The 20457-nt window shown below is 48.1% G+C and overlaps 1 long non-coding RNA gene across 1 annotated transcript; it reads left to right on the forward strand.

Annotated features, from left to right (window-relative positions):
* The first annotated feature begins 10091 nt into the window (after nt 1-10091).
* On the forward strand, nt 10092-16552 carry LOC121150121. The gene is made up of 3 exons (XR_005882933.1): nt 10092-10260; nt 15702-15769; nt 16458-16552. It is a non-coding gene; the product is annotated as an uncharacterized LOC121150121 (long non-coding RNA).
* Nucleotides 16553-20457: the final 3905 nt, after the last annotated feature.

Consider the following 20457-nt stretch of genomic DNA (forward strand, 5'->3'; position numbering starts at 1 on the left):
AAGTAATGGAAAAAAAAATAAAAGAAATGTAAGAAAGCAGGAAGAATATATGAGAGAAGGAAAAGGGTGACCATACCGTCTTCTTAAAACCACATATTTGAAATATATTCACCACATGAGAGTTAAGGTTTTTAAAAACATTTTAGGCACACCAGGGGATGGCATCATCCTGTTGCCATGCTCCCAGGGCACCAGGTGAGGGGGTGAGGGGGCTGAGGCTGCAGCTTCAGTTGGGGGAAGGCTAAGGGCATAACACTGGTGGGCATTGGGGAACCGGGAGCTCATCACTAGGCAGGTGGAGAGAACCTGGGGATTTCCTTATGTGTCTGGTCCTGGGTGAGGTGAGGAGAGCTGAAGAAAGAGCCCCAGGTCAGCACACTGCTCTGGTGTGCTGGTGAACCAGGCCTGGAACCCGCAATTGGTCTGGATCTTGGGTGTGTAGAGGGGTAAGACACCAGGCTAGCATATATGACAGGAGCTCGGGACCCTGGTGGATGGCAGAATACAGGACCACCACACCACCCACTGGGCTTCCGAAGACTGGGCTAGGCACAAGGCTTGTGGATTGATTAGAGAAAGGAGCAAGGAGATATGGGGTAGGAAGGACCATCCTGGGAGTATTGTGTGGATGAGGAATGGATCCTGAGGGACTCCCAATCACAAGCACACTGTACTGCAGGTAAGCAAGGGGAATGAGACTCAGTGGATCGGAGGGGAGAGACCTAAAGATCTTTAAGGGTCAGACTGATGCACCAGCCCACATGGGAAACGGGCTGGGCTTGTTAGCATGGAACACTGCTGACCACCACACAGCAGCTGTACACATGAAATCCATGGCTGGGGACCTGTCTGACAGGGCTAGATCTCAGTATCTGACAGTGAGTGTTGGATAAGGGGATGGGTCACATTATGCTAAACCATGACAGCAACCAGCATGCAAGAGAACCAGGGCTGGGGGTGGACCGAACCCTACGGAATTACATTAAAAAAAAAAAGCAATAGTTTGGAATTTAACATTAAATATGTCCATATAAAATGTTGACCTGAAGGGAAGGCAATTGGCACACAGCTTCAGTTGCTGCTTGAAATGCACACATTTCCTTCAGAGTCCCCAGGTTTGACATTCATTCTGATTCTGCTTTCTGCTGACATGTAATTCTGGGAATCACACGCTCAGTAACGTAGGCTAGACTGCTGCACCTGCTGGAAAATGTCAAGACTGCAAGCAGACTGTCTCAAACTGGTCACAGCACCCATTGACCCATGCAAGACCTGCGGCTGGGAACAGGCCTGGTAGGGGACAACTGGAGAGAATTAGAGTTCGGACTGGAGGTGGGCCAGGCTGAGCTAGGATGCCTCTCTCTCCTGCATTCTCAACCCTGGTGCATTGAAACCAACAACTTCTCAGAACTACCAAAATCACTCAAGAAACACCTTGGAATACTTCCCCACAATGGGGTCTCCTTGAGCATCAAATGCTCATCTCCCCCATCACCAAGTACTGATGTAGTTTGACAACAAGGAGTGGCCCTCTTAGATCCAGGCTGGACTGCAATACCCATTGGTTCCAGTGGAAGTCGGGAGTGAAAACAGAACCAACCCAGCAATTGCAACCACCAGCTGATTGGGGCGATGGACCTTGCCAGGTCCTGTACTTGTTAGCACATACAAGAAGTTTCTATGGAGATCTTCCTAATCTAAATGCTGGACTCAGAACCCTAACCAAGAAACGAGAGAAGACAGAACAGGTCAAACAACCAGCTCAGCTACGATGGACTATGTCAATCAGTAGATTTTTCAAAGACCTCATAGTGGTTGGAGTGGCAAGACTGACTGCAATTCATAACTGTTGCAATAGCAAAACCACTTGAGCAAGAACCTCAGAGCATGCCCTACATCCAGGACCTGGGGAGGGTGGGAAATTGGGTGGGTCTTCTCCCTTAATACCCCCCTTTAAACATGAAGGTAAGAATATGGAAAACATACGAGTATTATCCACTTTCCTGTAGCTCTTGAACCTTCTTACCCTAATTAACTATGTAAAGAATGTCAAAATAAAAATTTATAATAAAAAAAAAAAAGAGTGGCCCTCTTGCCCTCTTCCCCAGGGGACACAGGAGAAGGAAAAAAAAAAAAAAGAAAAAGTAAATATTTGTCTTACCCACTTTCCTCAGTGTCTGAACCTGAACCTCCCCACCCTGATCAGAGGCTCATGTGGGAGTTCATCCCTCAACTATGTAAGTATAACAAAAAAGAAAATAAGAAATTAAATAAGAAAAGAAAGTAGCTGGGTTGGGTTCCAGCCACCCGTGTGGTGACTCAGCATGGAGTTCCTGGTTCCTGGTTCCGGCCTGGCCCACATGGGGACAAGTGGAGAATAAACTAGCAGATGGAAGCACTCTTGCTCGCTTGCACACTCTCTCTCCACCCTTATTTGTCTTTAATGGTTAATTCTACACCAGCATTAAATGTGGGTCACAAAATTTGAAGAGATACCAAAGCAATGTATTTCTTAAAATTTTAAGCTTTCTAAACCATAAATGCAAATACTGACAATTCAGAAAAGATGCAAGCATACTAAAATTTATTTCAGTAAATTATACAATTTTACCCTCATTCCTGAAGGTCCTTAGGCTGATCCCCCACTCAACATTACCAACCCATTAACTCCAAGTATCCTTCAGAAGCATCTTCCCAGAATTCCTTGGACTTAACCATAAAATAAACAGTAAAAGACAATCTCACTCATCCAAAAAAAAAAAAAGAAAAGAAAAGAAAGAAAGAAAGGAAGAAAAACACCAAAATTGGAATCCAGAATAAAGAGGTCTGTCAGGGACTAAAAGGCAAAAGTTGGACCTAGAGCCAGGATGACACTGTGTTGTAACCCCTAGGCCTTTGGCGATATCTGCGCATGAGCACTCAACCTCTTCTGGGCCTGCTGCTGAACTTCACAGCTCAGAGCTCCTGAACGCAATGGCGCACACATCAAAACATACAGTTTTCATGTAGGGACTTGTAGAATCTCATCCAATCCTATTCTATTTAGGATTACTTATTATGTTACTTACGACTCCCAAATTGATATTAAATCCCAACTTTCATTTTTCTTATAATACTGTCTTGTAAAGGCCAATCAATTCTTATTTCAACTCACATTTCTTTGACATAAATCATGTTCAAATAGTAACAGCTAACTTCAATACCATTTGAGCATCTTACCACTTTTAAAGTACTTAATTCTCACATTAACACACTGAATAGGTACCATTACCCAATCTTTTAGGATGAGAAAACTGAGTCAAGGGCTATTTAAGAAAGCTGTCCACCATCACACAGATGCAGAGCCTGGCACCAGGAAACAAGGTACAGTACCACACTAAAAATTATTAAATAGAAAAATCACAATAAAATATTATAATAAGACTTAGGTGAACACATGATGACCTCTCTCAAGCATATCCAAATTGTCAACAACTGCTGTTGTATTTTGAGATAATTTCTGTAAAATAAGAGACTATCTGGGGGGCCTGATGCAAAAGCTCAGTGGCTAAATCCTCACTTTGCATGTGTCAGGAGTCCATATGGGCACCAGTTTGCGTCCTGGCTGCTTCACTTCCCATCCAGCTCCCTGTTTGTGGCTTTAGAAAGTCTTTGGGACCTGCACCCATGTGGGAGACCTGGAACAGAAGTTTAATTATGATCTGCAGAAGGGGAAGAAATGTTTATTATATTGTTTGATTCTCATTCTGTCACCGTTTCTCTGGTTTCCTTACAGAGCTCTGGGGAACATGAGTGCAGTGAAGAAGTTTCCCATGAAGATGAGGAGTTTATGGGCATGTCCCCTCTCCTGCAAGCCCATCATGCTGTGGGAAGAATGGAAGAGTTTGTGTGTAAGGTAAGATGGCGGTATCCTTTCATTTCCATGCTGTGTATTTAGTCATTACCAATCAGAAACCGCGAAGCAGAGTGAGTCCTTTAGCATTCAGTTTCCTATGGGAAAAATGTGTGGTAAAATGAAGGCAGGGGGAGTCTTCTGAATTGTTTTAGAAAAGTTTTACAAATAAATAGTAAAGATTTATTTATTTTTGTGTAGAAGGGAGAGTTACAGGGAGACAGAGCAAGTGAGAGAGAAGGATTTTATAGTCACCTTATTGTGTGGTGGAACCCAAAACCTCCTGCCACCTAGCTACAATCCAGCATCTATGAACCAACCTTTGCCCATCCTTCCCTCCCCACTTGCCACCCAGCTTTGGTAAGCGCAAGTAGATTTGTAGGTTTTGTGAGCGTTCTATGTTTTTAAGTCAACATGTGAGTAGATCATGTGATGTTTGTGTTACCGTGCTTCACTTGATGTTGTCACCTAGGGTTCAGTCAAGGTGTTGTAAATGACAGCATCTCATCCTTTTATGACTGAGTTACATTTCCATGTTGACACACCCATTTTCTTTAGACTTTCATCAGTACAGGGATCCTTAGGTTGTTTCCGTGTTTTGGCTCTTGTGGAGTGCAGACAGCTCGATGGATGAATTTCATTTCCCTTTGGAATTTTCCCAGTTAGTGGAATTGCTAGATTGTATGGTGATTCTCGTTTCCAGTTGTTGAGACAGCTCTGTACTGTTTTATGTATCATCCCACGAACAGTGTGCAAGGATTCCCTTTTCTCTATATCTTCTCCATCAGTTTTTGTAAGACAGAGTAGGGGACTGGCAGTAAGTGATGCTGTTGCCCAGAACAGCTTGCATCCCTTATGGGTGTGGTTTGTGCTCTGTGCTGATAGCCTGGGGAAGCAGGAGAGCATGGCCCTATTCTTTGGGCTGTTGTACTCATAGAGGAGACCCAGACTCTTTTGGCTTAGGCCTCCATGCCATGGGGAGTGCCTGGCTCTATTCCCAAGCCTGGCTTTCTGATAATGCTCAACATGGAAGCCTACGGGTGAGAGCTCACTCAAGTTTATTCCATGCCCCAGCCACATGGGAGAAGTGAATTGAGCTCATGGCTCCTGGTGTTTGACTGGTGTTGCCTGTGGTAGTGAGGTACTTTTATTCCTTGACAAATAAACACTTGCATTTCTCCCCTTGGGTTGCAGGGACGTTTATGGCCACACAGAACTTCCCCTGGCAAGGAGAGGAAGCACAGCCGGGCACCTGGGTTCCGGGAAGAAGAAGAAAAGGGCCCCCAGTGGCGGAGGGTCCTGCGTGGTGCTGACGCGGAGGGAGTGGCTGCATGGTCACTTCCTGCGAGGTGCTGAAGCCCCGCAGCCTCAGTCAGCTAAGAAGCAGCAGAGGAAGAGGATGCACCTCTGGGCTCTCCATGGGGAGCAGTTCTCGTGCTGAAAGACGTGGTGAGGGCTCTGTGAGAGGACGTGACGTGGCTCGTGGACTCCAGCTGACCCTGGTCCCACTTGCTGTCCACCTGCATCTGACCTGGGGAGGGCCTAGTGGTGGCCGCCACGGTGGACCCACTTGGGACTGTCTGTGTGCATGAGGTGGAGTTGGTGCCGCCCCCAGGGTGCCTGGACTCTGAGCCTCCCTGAAGGAGTTCACAGACCCACTAGACTTCACCAGCACCATGCGACCTGTGACCAAGAACACGGACATCTACAAGGTAAGACACCCGAATGTCCAGGGGTCCAGGAAGGGGAGGTGGCAGCTTGTCCCCAGCCCATGTCTGGGAGTGCAGGCCAGGTGGCTGCTTGTCCTTGGGTGTGGGGTCAGCTGGTGAGCCGGTGGCTTGGCCATCAGCCGGGGTACAGGAGGGGCGATGTCCACTTGCACTCCTGTGGGGTTTAGGAGGCTGATCCGCGGCTTAGCCCTGAGTGTGGGTTCCTGAAGACCAGGCGTTGGCTTGGTCTTCAGTGCAGGAGGAAGGGTAGGCAGGGGCTTAGCCATCAGCATGGGGTCCGGGTGGGGAGGCAGTGGCTTGCTTTCTGTGTGTGGTCCAGCAGGGCTAGCCTCAGCTTGGCCCTGGGTGCTGGGTCTGGGAAGTCATCCAGTGGCTTGGTCATTGGCCCGGGGTCCTTGAGGGCAGGTGGTGTGTTGGTCATTGTTGGTGTCTTTGAGCACAGGCCTGTCCTTGGGGTTATATTGGAGTCATTATGGCTGCTGGTGGCTTGCTGTCTTTTTGAGGTCCATGATGGCAAGGGTAGCTTGGGCATGAGCAGGGGTGCAGGAGGGGAGGTTGTTGCTTGCCTTTATGCTTGGTTTACCAGGGTGGGCCGTGGTTAGCACTTAGTGCAGGTTCCTGGAGGTGAGGTTGTGTGTTGGCCATCTGCCATCCCAGGGTGTTGCTTGAGTGGTTTGGGCAGTTTTGACTTGATTGCATCAGGGCTGAGAAGATCTTTTCCAGATCCACTGGCTGACCAAGTCCACCTTAGTGCATCCACAGGCCCAGGCACTTGCTGCAAGCTTGGCCAGGAGAATGGTCTGTTCTGTTCTGCTTTCCATTTTCTGACATGGCACATCCCCATCTGGCTGAGATGAGCTGGCTGCCCTGTCCCCCATGTGCAATGGGGCACACTGCCCAAACTTGGCAGAGCCCTAAACACCTAGGAGGCCCAGTCCCCATTCTTGAGCTTTCATGAGTTTCTTTCTCTGCTTTTGAGTAAGCTAATGCTTGTTGTTTTGGATTCCTTTTTAGAGAAGTTACCAGCCTCTTGTAACAAGAGAGGAATGGAGGGAAAGCGAGAAGCAATGAATTGGATGCCAAGTGTAGCAGCCAGGACCTGGAACTGTCAGCCCTATGGGATCCCGGTGCTTGCAAGGTGAGGATTTAGCCAATGAGCCATTGTACTGTGGATCTCTCTCTCTGTTTGTAAGATCCTTTTACTTCTATTGGAAAGAGTAACACAGAGAGAAGGAGAGACAGAGATCCTCCATCCATCATCAAATTTGCCAGATGACCATAATAGCTGGGGCTGAGCCAGCCTTTCTGGGTCTCCAGTCTTTCTGCATGAATGCAGGGGACCAAGGACTTGATCTGTCCTTTATTGCCTTCACAGCCACAAGCTGGGAGCTGGATGGGCAGTGAAGCAGCCAGGACACCAGCTGGCACCTGAGTGGTATGCCTGTGCCACAGGTGGAAGCTTAGCCTACAGTGCCATAATGCTGGCCCCCAATTTAGCACATTTTCGTTGAGTTTTTGATTAAGTCAATTATTCCAGTGATTTGTTTTCACTGAAAATTTCATTCTCTCTCTTGTTCCTGTAGGAGTGGTTTTGTAGAGATAAGTAGTGAAATGCCAGAGTTTCTGCTAATATTCTGGTTCAAGTGTGTGCGAGGGCTAGTGTTGTGGCACAGTGCGCTAATCTACCATCTGTAGTGCCGACATCCCACATGGCCATGTTGCTGTTTCCTGGAGTTATCTTTGCTGTTCACTCCAGACCAGCTGCTTTTAAGGTCAGCTATTAGCCTAGACCCTCTGGGGCTTTCCTTTTGCTTCTTCCTTTGTTGCAAGTCTTTGTTTTCCTTGGTTTATGATGTTTTTGCTGGATGGTTTCTTCTAGTATAATGAGAAAGAAGGTCAGTGGGAAGTGAATTAGAAACTTGGTTCGGGGCCTGTGTGGTGTCGTGGATGAAACTGCTGCCTATGTTGCCAGTGTGAGTCCTGACTGCTCTGCCTTCATGCAGCTGCCTGAGAATGACCTGAGCGGAAATGGTGAAGATGGCCCAGTTCCTTAGATCCCTGCACCCATGTGGAGGCCCAGGCGGAGTTCCAGCTTCTGGCTTTAGCCTGGCTGTTGTGGGCGTCTGGTGAGTGGACCAGTGGATGGAAGAAACGTGTCTGTCTCTTCCCTGTGTGTTGGTTTTAGTTTTAAAATACACACATACATGCATATTTTTCGTCAAAAGAATCTTGGTTTTGTGGAGAGCTTTTGTCCTTAGTTTGGTGATGTTTAGAAATTGAAATGATGTGAGCCTGAGTTGGTTTCATGATGAGTAGAGCTGCTGCCTGCACAGCCGCCAGCCCGTTGCTCAGGTCCTGGCTGTTGTACTCCATGCAACCCCTGCTGATGGCCTGGGACAGTCAGCGGAAGATGGCCCAGGTTCTTGAGCCCTTGTCGCCTGTATGGGGGACCTGGATGAAGCTCCTGTGGATGGAAGAGCTCTTCTCATTTCACTTTCAAATAAGAGTCTAAATTTTAAAAATTCAATTATGGACCATTTTAGTTCAGTAAAATGATGGGAAAGGTTATTTGTTTCTTTGTTTCTATTATTGCTGCTGCAAGTGTATGTTAATTCTTATTGCATTGTGATTTATGTGAGCGGCAGAGAATCAGCAACAGGGAGATGTCCCTTCCACTGAACGCTGTCCACATGTCTGCAGTTGCTAGCGCAGGGCCCAGCCACATCCAGGAGTCAGGAACTCAGGCTGGGTTTCCATGCGAGTGGAATCTGTCAGCTGAGCCTCATCTGCTGCCTTTTATGTTACATATCCTGAAGAATTTAGTTAGATACAGAAATTAGTCTGTTCTTCAAACCAGGCAAGAGGTACAAATTGAGTAAATCTGTTAAATGTCTAGTTTCAGTGTAGGCACCCTAACATGAATTAAACTTTAGCGTTTAAAACTTTAGAGAGGGGGTCCAGCATGGTAGGCTAGTGGCTAAAGTCTTGGCTTTGAATGTGCTATGATCCCATATGGGTGCGAGTTGTACTCCTGTTAGCTTTGCCTCCCATTCCCTTGCTTGTGGCCTGGGAAAGCAGTCAAAGACGGCCCAAAGTTTTGGGACATTGCACCCACATGGGAGACCCCGAGGAGGCTTCTGGCTCCTAGCTTTAGACTATTGGCTCAGTTCTAGGTGTGGCAGCCTCGTGGGAAGTGAATCAATGAACAGAAGATCTTCTCTGTCTCTTCTCTCTGTGTATCTGACTTTGCAATAAAAATAAATAAACCTTAACAAACAAACAATAAATAACCCCTTGAGAGGGACTGGCATGACGACTCAATGACTGAATGCTCACCTGGAAGTGCCAGGATCCCTTGTGGTTGAGTGTGTGTCCTGGCGGCTCTGCTTCCCATCTGGCTCCCCGCTTGTGCTCTGAGAAAGAGGAAGAGGGTGGTTCAGAACTTTAGGACCTTATCCCCCTGTGGGAGAGTCGGAAGAAACTTCTGGCTCGCCTCAGCTGTGGCCATTATGGCCACTTGGGTGATGAAGCAGAGGATGAAGATCTTTTCTGCCTCTCTTTCTCTGTAAATCTGATCTGCCTTTCCAAAAAATGAAGTTTTTAAATTAATTTTTTTTTTTGGAAAGGGAGATATACAAAGGGAAAGAGAGACAGAGGGAAAGATCTCTGTCTGCTGGTTCACTCCCCAAGTAGCTAAAATGGCCAGAACTGAGCCAATCTGAAGCCAGGAGCTTCTTACAGGTCTCCCACGTGGGTGCAGCATCCCAAGGCTTTGAGCCATCTTTGACTGCTTTCCCAGGCCTCAAGCAGGGGAGCTGGATGGGATGTGGAGCAGCCAGGACATGAACCAGTGCTCATATAGAATCCTGGCGTATGCAAGTTGAGCACTTTAGGCACTAGGCTATCGCTCTGGGCCCAAAGTAAATAAATCATTTTTAAAAGATTGTTGATTTTTATTACAAAGTCAGATATGCACAGAGGAGGAGAGACAGAGAGATGTTCTGTCTGATGATTCACTCCCCAAGTGACCGCAATGCCTGGGGCTACATGATCTGAAGTCCGGATCCTCCAACCTCTTCCAGCTTTCCCACATGGGTGCAAGATCCCAAGGCTTTGGGCCGTCCTCAACTGCTTTCCTAGGCCATGATCAGGGAGTAGGATGGGAAACGGGGCTGTCGGGATATGAACATGCAACCATATGGTATCCCGGCTCGTTCAAGCCGACGATTTTAGCCACTAGACCAGTGTGCTGGGTCCAAGAAATCAATCTTAACAACAAAATCAACAAAGAAGCTTCAGTAATTGTCCTATTTCTTGTTTGCCTGTAAACATTACAGGTGTCACTGTTGTCATTTAATTGTGGAACTCTAAAATCCCAGCCCAGAGCAATTTATGTATTTATGAGATAATGCTTGCCTCTACTTAAATAATAATTTTTACTCTTTTTTTTGTTTTTAATCTAGATTGTTGCCAGCAAAGGAGGTTTTGAAATGGTCAGCGAAGAAAAGAAATGGTCCAAAGTCGATATCTGCTTGGGATATCTGCCAGGAAAAGAAACTGGATCTCTCTTCAAAGTCTCACTAGGAAAGAATTCTCTACTCATATGAGCTGTTGCAGTCTGGTGGTGTCAGTCTTATGGTGAGTTGCTGCCTTGTTCTTAGAAGTGGATCAATTGGTCCTGGTGTGGTAGCCTAGTGGCCTAAAACCCACCTTGCATGCACCAGGATCCCATATGGGCACCGGTTTGTGTCCCAGCTGCTCCACTTTCCCTTCCATCTCACTGCTTGTGGCCTGGGAAAGCAGTCAAGGATGGCCCAAAGCCTTGGGATCCTGCACCCACATGGGAGACCTGGAAGAGGCTCCTGCTTACTGGCAGCTCAGCTGTGGCTGTTGTGGCCTTTTGAGGAGTGAACCTGTGGATGAAAGATCTTTCTGTAAATCTGGCTTTCCAATACAAATGAAACTTGTTGTGGGAGAATGTTAAAACTATTTTTTGTTGGAAAGGCAAGTTTAGGGAGAAAGATAAAGCTCTTACATCCATTGGTTCACTCCCCAAGTGGCCGCAGTGTCCAGAGTTGAGGTAGTTCGAAGCCAGGAGCCAGGATCTTCTTCTGGGATTCCCACATGGGTGCAGGGTCCCAAGGCTTTGGGCCATCCCTGTCTGCTTTCGCAGGCTCCAAGCAGGGAGCTGGATGGGAAGCTGGAGCAGCTAGGGCCTGAATGGTGCCCATATGGGATCCTGGAGCTTGCCAGTTAGGGATGTAACTGCTAGACTGCTGTGCTGGGCCCCACTTGATTTGTTTTTACTGGTGAGTAATATTCCCTTGTATGTGTGTACCTTATTGCTTGTTTACTAGTTGATGAGCAGTGGATAGTTGCAGTGTTTGGCTGTTAGGAAGAATAATATGCCTGTTTAGGTATAACGCTTCCAGTGGACATATGTGTTCATTTCTCTTAACAGAGTGGAATTGCTAGGTGTTGTGTAACATTTGTATTAAGAAGAAAACTGTCAGAATGTTTTTCAAAATGGCTGAACCGTTTTTATATTATGCCCAGTAATGTGGAGGCTTGCGGTTTTTCCATGTCCTGGCAAACACTTGTTGTCACTTGTTTTGGTTATGTGCATTGTATTAGGTATGCACTGGTATTTCCTTGTAGTTCTCATTTGCATTTTCCTAAAGGCTACTGATGATGCTTTGCATTGTTTAATGTTCATGTTAGTTGTGTGTGTATCTTCCTGAATGAAGTGTTTGTTGGGTTGGCTTTGTATACTTGTAAGAGTTTGTTATACTAAATACAAGTGCTTAATCAGAGACATGATTTGCAAAAACTTTATTCTTGTGTTTAATTCGTGTTTTTAATTTTTCTGATAGTATCTGCTTGAAGAATGGTTTGTAGATTCCTGTTTTCCTTTGATGGATTGTAGTTTTCGTATCACTTAGGAAGTATTTTTCCTTATTTATGACTATAGTCATTTTTTTTTCCATGTAGGATTTCTGTGTTTTTAGCTTTATTTACAAAGCATTTCCTTTTGAATTGACTTATTCCCTTATTTTCATTGTATTTGAAAGAGAGGAGAAGAAGGTTCCATCTGCTGGTTCCCTCCCAGCCAGGGTGAAGCCAGGAACTCAATCCAGATTTCCTTTGTGGGTGGCAGGGATTCAGGTACTTACATAGTCATCTGCTGTCTGCCAGGCAGGGAGCTGAGTTAGGAGTGGCGCTGGGACTTGAACTCAGGCACTGGCGTGTGGGGTGTGGGTCTCACAAGTGGGGTTGTAACGATTGGCTTTCACACTGAAGTTGATGGTGCAGCTTGCACTGTTTCTTTTTCTATGTGTATAAAATGTGAGGTACATAGGCAGGTTAGTTTTTGGGGATGGAGGGCATATGGATATTCAGTTGTGATGAGCACTGTGTAAACAGCATTGTTTTTGTGTTGATTTAACTAGGCTAGCTGTATTGAGATTCAGCTGACCGTGAATGTACAGTATTCTTTCTGAACTGTTTTGTTGTATTGGATTGCGATGGTCTTCCCTTACCCCCAGGCGTAAGTCAGTCTATGGTTTCATAGATTTTTTTCTGTGGTTTTGATTACCTGCAGTCAGTTGCATTAAAATATTGCATGGAAAATTCCAGTTTTAAGTGGTTTGTAGGTTTTTAGTTGTGTGGTATTCTGATTAGTGTGAAGAAATGTTATTGTGTGGGTCACTGTCCTGTCTGGAATGGGATTTATCCCTTTGCCCCTGTTTAGTATCTTAATTATTGGACTGGCTGTTATGCCTTTCCAATGCTGGTAATCAGATATGCTTTTCTTTTCTTTGTTTTTAAGATTTTTATTTTGGGGGGAAAGGCAGAGTAGTAGAGACACAGAGAAACATCTTTTGTATGCAGGTTGACTTCCTAAGTGGCCACAACAGCCGTAGCTGAACTGATGGAAAGCCCGGAGCCCAGAGCCTGTTCCAGGTCTCCCACATGGGTGCAGGTCCCAAAGACTTTCTAAAGCCACAAACAGGGAGCTGGATGGGAAGTGAAGCAGCCAGGACGCAAACTGGTGCCCATATGGACTCCTGACACATGCAAAGTGAGGATTTAGCCACTGAGCTTTTGCATCAGGCCCCCCAGATAGTCTCTTATTTTACAGAAATGATCTCAAAATACAACAGCAGTTGTTGACAATTTGGATATGCTTGAGAGAGGTCATCATGTGTTCACCTAAGTCTTATTATAATATTTTATTGTGATTTTTCTATTTAATAATTTTTAGTGTGGTACTGTACCTTGTTTCCTGGTGCCAGGCTCTGCATCTGTGTGATGGTGGACAGCTTTCTTAAATAGCCCTTGACTCAGTTTTCTCATCCTAAAAGATTGGGTAATGGTACCTATTCAGTGTGTTAATGTGAGAATTAAGTACTTTAAAAGTGGTAAGATGCTCAAATGGTATTGAAGTTAGCTGTTACTATTTGAACATGATTTATGTCAAAGAAATGTGAGTTGAAATAAGAATTGATTGGCCTTTACAAGACAGTATTATAAGAAAAATGAAAGTTGGGATTTAATATCAATTTGGGAGTCGTAAGTAACATAATAAGTAATCCTAAATAGAATAGGATTGGATGAGATTCTACAAGTCCCTACATGAAAACTGTATGTTTTGATGTGTGCGCCATTGCGTTCAGGAGCTCTGAGCTGTGAAGTTCAGCAGCAGGCCCAGAAGAGGTTGAGTGCTCATGCGCAGATATCGCCAAAGGCCTAGGGGTTACAACACAGTGTCATCCTGGCTCTAGGTCCAACTTTTGCCTTTTAGTCCCTGACAGACCTCTTTATTCTGGATTCCAATTTTGGTGTTTTTCTTCCTTTCTTTCTTTCTTTTCTTTTCTTTTTTTTTTTTGGATGAGTGAGATTGTCTTTTACTGTTTATTTTATGGTTAAGTCCAAGGAATTCTGGGAAGATGCTTCTGAAGGATACTTGGAGTTAATGGGTTGGTAATGTTGAGTGGGGGATCAGCCTAAGGACCTTCAGGAATGAGGGTAAAATTGTATAATTTACTGAAATAAATTTTAGTATGCTTGCATCTTTTCTGAATTGTCAGTATTTGCATTTATGGTTTAGAAAGCTTAAAATTTTAAGAAATACATTGCTTTGGTATCTCTTCAAATTTTGTGACCCACATTTAATGCTGGTGTAGAATTAACCATTAAAGACAAATAAGGGTGGAGAGAGAGTGTGCAAGCGAGCAAGAGTGCTTCCATCTGCTAGTTTATTCTCCACTTGTCCCCATGTGGGCCAGGCCGGAACCAGGAACCAGGAACTCCATCCTGAGTCACCACACGGGTGGCTGGAACCCAACCCAGCTACTTTCTTTTCTTATTTAATTTCTTATTTTCTTTTTTGTTATACTTACATAGTTGAGGGATGAACTCCCACATGAGCCTCTGATCAGGGTGGGGAGGTTCAGGTTCAGACACTGAGGAAAGTGGCTAAGACAAATGTTTACTTTTTTCTTTTTTTTTCCTTCTCCTGTGTCCACTGGGGAAGAGGTCAAGAGGGCCACTCCTTGTTGTCAAACTACATCAGTACTTGGTGATGGGGGAGATGAGCATTTGATGCTCAAGGAGACCCCATTGTGGGGAAGTATTCCAAGGTGTTTCTTGAGTGATTTTGGTAGTTCTGAGAAGTTGTTGGTTTCAATGCACCAGGGTTGAGAATGCACCAGAGTGAGGCATCCTGGCTCAGTCTGGCCCACCTCCAGTCCCTACTCTAATTCTCTCCAGTTGTCCCCTACCAGGCCTGTTCCCAGCCGCAGGTCTTGCATGGGCCAATGGGTGCTGTGACCAGTTTGAGACAGTCTGCTTGCAGTCTTGACATTTTCCAGCAGGTGCAGCAGTCTAGCCTACGTTACTGAGCGTGTGATTCCCAGAATTACATGTCAGCAGAAAGCAGAATCAGAATGAATGTCAAACCTGGGGAGTCTGAAGGAAATGTGGGCACCCCAAGCAGCAACTGAAGCTGTGTGCCAATTGCCTGCCCCTCAGGTCAACATTTTATATGGACATATTTAATGTTAAATTCCAAACTATTGCTTTTTTTTTTTAATGTAATTCCGTAGGGTTAGGTTCACCCCTGGCCCTGGTTCTCTTGCATGCTGGTTGGTGTCATGGTTTAGCATAATGTGACCCATTCCCTTATCCAACACTCACTGTCAGATACTGAGATCTAGCCCTGTCAGACAGGTCCCCAGCCATGGATTTCATGTGTGCTGCTGTGTGGTGGTCAGCAGTGTTCCATGCTAACAAGCCCAGCCCAAGTTTCCCATGTGGGCTGGTGCATCAGTCAGACCCTTAAAGATCTTTAGGTCTCTCCCCTCTGATCCACTGAGTCTCATTCCCCTTGCTTACCTGCAGTACAGTGGTCTTGTCATTGGGAGTCCCTCAGGATCCATTCCTCATCCACACAATACTCCCAGGATGGTCCTTCCTACCCCATATCTCCTTGCTCCTTTCTCTAATCAATCCACAAGCCTTGTGCCTAGCCCAGTCTTCGGAAGCCCAGTGGGTGGTGTGGTGGTCCTGTATTCTGCCATCCACCAGGGTCCCGAGCTCCTGTCATATGTGCTGGCCTGGTGTCTTACCCCTCTACACACCCAAGATCCAGGCCAATTGCGGGTTTCAGGCCTGGTCCACCAGCTCACCAGAGCAGTGTGCTGACCTGGGGCTCTTTCTTCAGCTCTCCTCACCTCACCCAGGACCAGACACATAAGGAAATCCCCAGGTTCTCTCCACCTGCCTAGTGATGAGCTCCTGGTTCTCCAGTGCCCACCGTGTTATGCCCTTAGCCTTCCCCCAACTGAAGCTGCAGCTTCAGCCCCCTCACCCCCTCACCTGGTGCCCTGGGAGCATGGCAACAGGATGATGCCATCCCCTGGTGTGCCTAAAACGTTTTTAAAACTATTAACTTCCATGTGGTGAATATATTTCAAACACGTGGTTTTAAGAAGACGGTATGGTCACCCTTTTCCTTCTCTCATATATTCTTCCTCCTTTCTTACATTTCTTTTAATTTTTTTTCCCATTACTTCAAGTGGGCAGCTTATATCGTGGAAAGAAACCTCGAAGGCCTAAAGAAAGAAAACACTTGTGATGGGCAAAAGTGAGTATCTTAGTGTTAACATTTGTTTTTAAAGATTTATTTCTTTATTGGAAAGTCAGATATACAGAGAGGAGGCGAGACAGTGAGAAAGATCTTCCATCCGATGATTCACTCTACAAGTGACTGCAACGGCCGATGCTATGCCGATCCGAAGCCAGGAGCCAGGAAGTTCTTCTGGGTATCCCACACAGGTGCATGGTCTCAAAGCTTTGGGCCGTCCTCGACTGTTCTCCCAGGCCACAAGCAGGGAGCTGCATGGGAGTCCGGATAGCTGCCGGGAATAGAACCCGCACCCATATGGGATTCCAGCGCGTCCAAGGCGAGGACTTTAGCCGCTAGGCCACGCCGCCGGGCCCTTAGTGTTAACATTTTAAAACTACTTTACTTACTTTCTTACTTTCTTAACTAGGTAATTCTGTCATAAGGATTTGTAACAGATTTTCAAGTGCATCTGGCCTCTTTCATTGTGAATTATCTACTCGTTATTTTTCCATTTGAAATACTTAGCTAAACTGAACTATTTCTTGGAAGAAACTTTTGTCACATACTTGTAGAGAATTTTGTTTTTCACTCTTTGTTAAAGATAATGTCCTAAGTCAGCAGCTTGTGTAGGTTCACTAAATTGGAAGCCACACTTTGCCCACCGATGTAATGCTATCTGCTCACTTGTGAAATAACTCCTTTCCAGGGATGCCTCTCTGCACGTGGGACCTGAAGTGGCAGTATGTCACATACCAGTCTCCTTCATGCCCCCTTAGAGCCCAGGCTGAAGAGAAACTCATAGTCTTGCAAGAGATGCAGCACAGACGTGTAGAAAAAACGTAGGATTGTGAAGCCAGAGTTGCCGCAGTCAGAAGGATGGAATGTGAACGGACGAAGCTCTGACACAGTGACGCTTGCAAGTAACAGCATCTTTTGATGACTGTTTGAAGAACAATCTTATTATCTCAAGTCCTAGTTTTGCCGTATGAAGACTGCAGCCCAAAGCAGAAGAAGCAGGAAGCAACTCTGGAACACTTAAGTGCTGCACTGTGGGGAGGGGAGCAAGAGCAACTCTTGTAAGATGGAGCCATGAGCAGCCAGCCTCTATGGGTGCTGGGGGAACTGGCTGAGCCCTCCTGGCCCTGGAGTGGCAGGCAAGATAGTTTGGGTATGGGGAGGCTGGCAAGCTGGCTCTGGAGAGGATGGTAATAAGGCTGTGGGCACAGGAGGCATAGCCAGAGCCAGCCGGACTGTGGAATGCCTGCGAGCTGGAGGCGCCAGCACAGTCGACGTGACCCTGGAGCAGCCAGCTGCCAGAGGGTAGCTGTGGGCACTGGCTGAGCCTGCCTGGCACAAATGGTCAACAGCAAGCTGGGGACTTAGGAGGCGCTACCAAAGCCAGCCTAGCCCTGGCTTGGCTGTGGTGTGTGGTGGCAGGGCAAGCAAGCTAGATGAGCTGGGGACCTGGGCTTGGGAGCCTGGTCCTGGGGACAAGGGATATTGCACTGTGGGCAGGAGGGTCACCGACTGAACTGGCCTGTCCCCAGAGTGGGAAAGCTGCTGTGGAATGGATGTGCAAGGTGTGCAGTGGACACAGGACAAGTGGACCTGGTGTTGGAGGAGCAGGCCAGTGAGTGGTGTGCTGGGGATGCTGGGTCACTGGGCTAGCCCTGCAGATCCTGGAGCAGCTGGCAGGGTGGGCGGGTGGCAGGGTGGGCAGGATAGGAGTGCAGTGGGGAGGGGTCCTGGGAGAGTCGGGCTGGCCATGCAATGGATGATGATAGTCCTGTGGGTGCAGGGATACCAGCGGAGCCAGCTTGGCAATGAAGCAGGTAGTGGGTGGCTAGGGACACAAGGTGATCTGACCTATCAGACTTGGCCCTGGAGCAGCCAGCAGATGGCATGGGGACTGGGCTGTCTCATTGAACACACACTGGCCCTGGAGCATACCCCATGCATGCTAGGCATGCCTATGGTGCTAGGGGAACTTCCTGCAGGCCACTAGAGCAGTGGGTGGGAGAGTGGCTTAGGCGGGCTAGAGTCATGTGGGGCAACAGCTGAGCCTGCCTGGCCCTGTAGCAGCCCAGAGGCAAGCTGGGAAAGAGAGGGGTGTTCTGTGGGCCAGCCTGGCCCTGGGGTGGATGGAGGGTGGCAGGTGCACCGGCCATTGTGGAGTGGTCCTTGAGCAGCAGGGGATGGTGGTGGGACAGGTGGACATTAGGAGCTTGGCCAGCATTGGCAGAGCCCACCTGGTCTTGGAGCAACTCATGGCACAACTGGGTGGGTAGGCTAAAGGCATAGGGGTTTCCAGTCCAGTTGCTTTGTGCCTGGCTGCCTAGAATATTAGAAGTATGGCAGTCCCTGGAGGAGTGAACCTTGTCCTGAAGTGCCAGGAGGAATGACAGAGCATGCCAGTCTGGCACCCAGGGTCTCTGACAAAATGGGCCAGGTCCTAGAGCAGCAGGTGGTGATGCTGCCTACTGAGGGAGCATGGTCACTGGGCAATCCCATCCTGCCCTGGAGCAGCCGATGAGCTGTGGTGCTGGCAGGCTAGGGTTTGGGCCTAGTGACACCAGCAGAACCTGGCCCTGAAGCAGCAAATGGGACAGTATGCAAACCTGCTTTGTGTGGGCAGCCTTCAGCAGAGCTGGCCTTGAGGTGTTGCAGTGAACAGGTGGGCTGGGGATGCGATGGCTGCTGCCCAAGCCGGCGTGGCTCTGCAGCAACAAGTGGGGTGGCAGGGTGGACATGGTGGCAGGGTGGGCATGCTGGCTGTGGCTGGGTGCTAGCCAGCTGGTATGTCCCTGGAGTGGGTGACAAGTATCTGTAGGCAAGGGGTGTGGTGGGAAGGGTTGCTGATGGAGAAGCTTGCCTTCCCCAAGAGCAGCAGGGGCCAGCGGCTTGTTGTGCATGAGGCATTGGCCAAGTCCCGCTGACAGTAGAGGGGCTGGTAGGTGGGCTGGGAATGTGGGAGGCCACACATGAGCCATTTTTTCACTGAAACAGGTAAGCAGGGCAGTGAGGTGGACATGTGTTGCTGACCTTCGGTGACACTACCTACGAGGCACACTCTTGAGGGTCTGGGAAAAGCCGGAACCGCAACCGGACCCCTTATTGCCAAAAGCGGCTGCTTTTATACTCTTTCTCCACTGCTTTTTTCCCTGTAGATCTTCTCTGCTGCTTTTCTAGCCCTCTCTCTGATGCTTTTTTCCCTGTTCTTCTCCTCGTAGGCCTTATTGCTTTTGTACCCCTCTCTGCTGCTTTTCCCCCCGTTCTTGTCCCTGTACTTTTCTCTGCATAGGTCTTACTGCTTTTGTAACCCCTCTCTGCTGCTTTTTCTCCCTCTATGCCTTAGCTTTTTGCTTAGCTTTTCTACCCCTCTCTGCTGCCCCATTCTTCTCATTCCATCCGTGGTTCTTTTACTGGTCCATCTTATAGCTTTCAGTGGCTGCTTTTATACTGCTCTCCACCAATCACTTCTCCCTGTGGGTCCACTTGGTGCTACCTGATAGGCCAGTTGCAATGACATAATTGCAGCGAGGGCATCAGCCTATCCCTGTGACTTCCTGTTTGCCTGCTGGTGAGACCAACCCCGCCTCCTGGCCCTGGGGAGGCTGCCATCCTGAGAGGGCCTTTCCTATTCCTGGGACGTGCTTTGGCACCCTGCTCCCCTCAGATGTGGGCATGCTCTGGGCCCGGGGATTCAGATCCTATGGGCTGTTGCTACAGATTGCTGTCAGATGGGCCCAGCCCTAGATCAGTGGGCAGCCCTGCTGAGGGAGCAGGTGGGTGGCTGAGTGTACATGTGCCTGGAACAGTTGGTGGGGTAGTGATGTGGGCGGGCTAGAAGTCCAGGTGGCAGGCTGGGAACTGGAGGGGTGTCAGCCAGCTGGCCTGGCTCCAGAGTGGATGGTGGACAGGCTTGGGGTACTGGGGGGAGGGTAGAACCTCCTGAGCCTGCCTTGTCCTGGAACACCCTGCAGGGCAGCCAGGCAGGCAGGATCTAGGAACATTAGACACGCCACCTGTGTCTGCCTGGCCTTGGATCAGCCTGTGGGTTAGAAGTGCAGGGATCTGGTCCTATTGTAGTTGGTGTGGAGCAGTGTGGTGCCCTAGAGGCCCAGTTGTCATGGCCATCAGTCTGTGGGAGTGTGTTACAGCGCAGAAGGTCCAGTGTCAGCCTGGCCCTGGAGTGCCAAGCTGAGTGACAGGGAATGCTAACCGGGGCCACAGGGTCCCTGGCAGAATGGGCTGGCTCTGAATAGCAGGCAGCTGAGTGTTCTGCTGAGGGAGTAGGATTGCTGGCTGATCCCCACTTGCTCTGGAGCACTGCATGAGCTGAGCCTACCTGGTCCTGGAACAGCAATCAGAGTGTTGGTGTGTCCTGACTGGAAGTATGTGGGGTCGGCTGAACCCTCCTGGGTGGGGCCTGGCCCATGAGCATGGGAGGCACTGGCTGAGGCCATGTGGACCTTGAGCTGCTGATGAGGCAGCTGGGTGGGTGAGCTAGAGGCATAGGGGTCACCTGCTGAGGGAGCTGTGCCTGTTGCAGTGACCACACCATGAGTGCTGGTGGCACTGAGGACCCAGGGCCCCATTATCCTGGCCCTGAGATGCTGGGGAATTGGAGGTTCGTGCTGGCTGGTGCCTCAGTGCTGGCAGCAGAATGGGCCCCGCCCTAGAGTGGCAAACACAGCATGTGGTTT

This window comes from Ochotona curzoniae, unplaced genomic scaffold (assembly GCF_017591425.1).
Source record: "Ochotona curzoniae isolate NIBS_2020 unplaced genomic scaffold, NIBS_Ocur_1.0 contig_2041, whole genome shotgun sequence".
NCBI lineage: Eukaryota > Metazoa > Chordata > Mammalia > Lagomorpha > Ochotonidae > Ochotona > Ochotona curzoniae.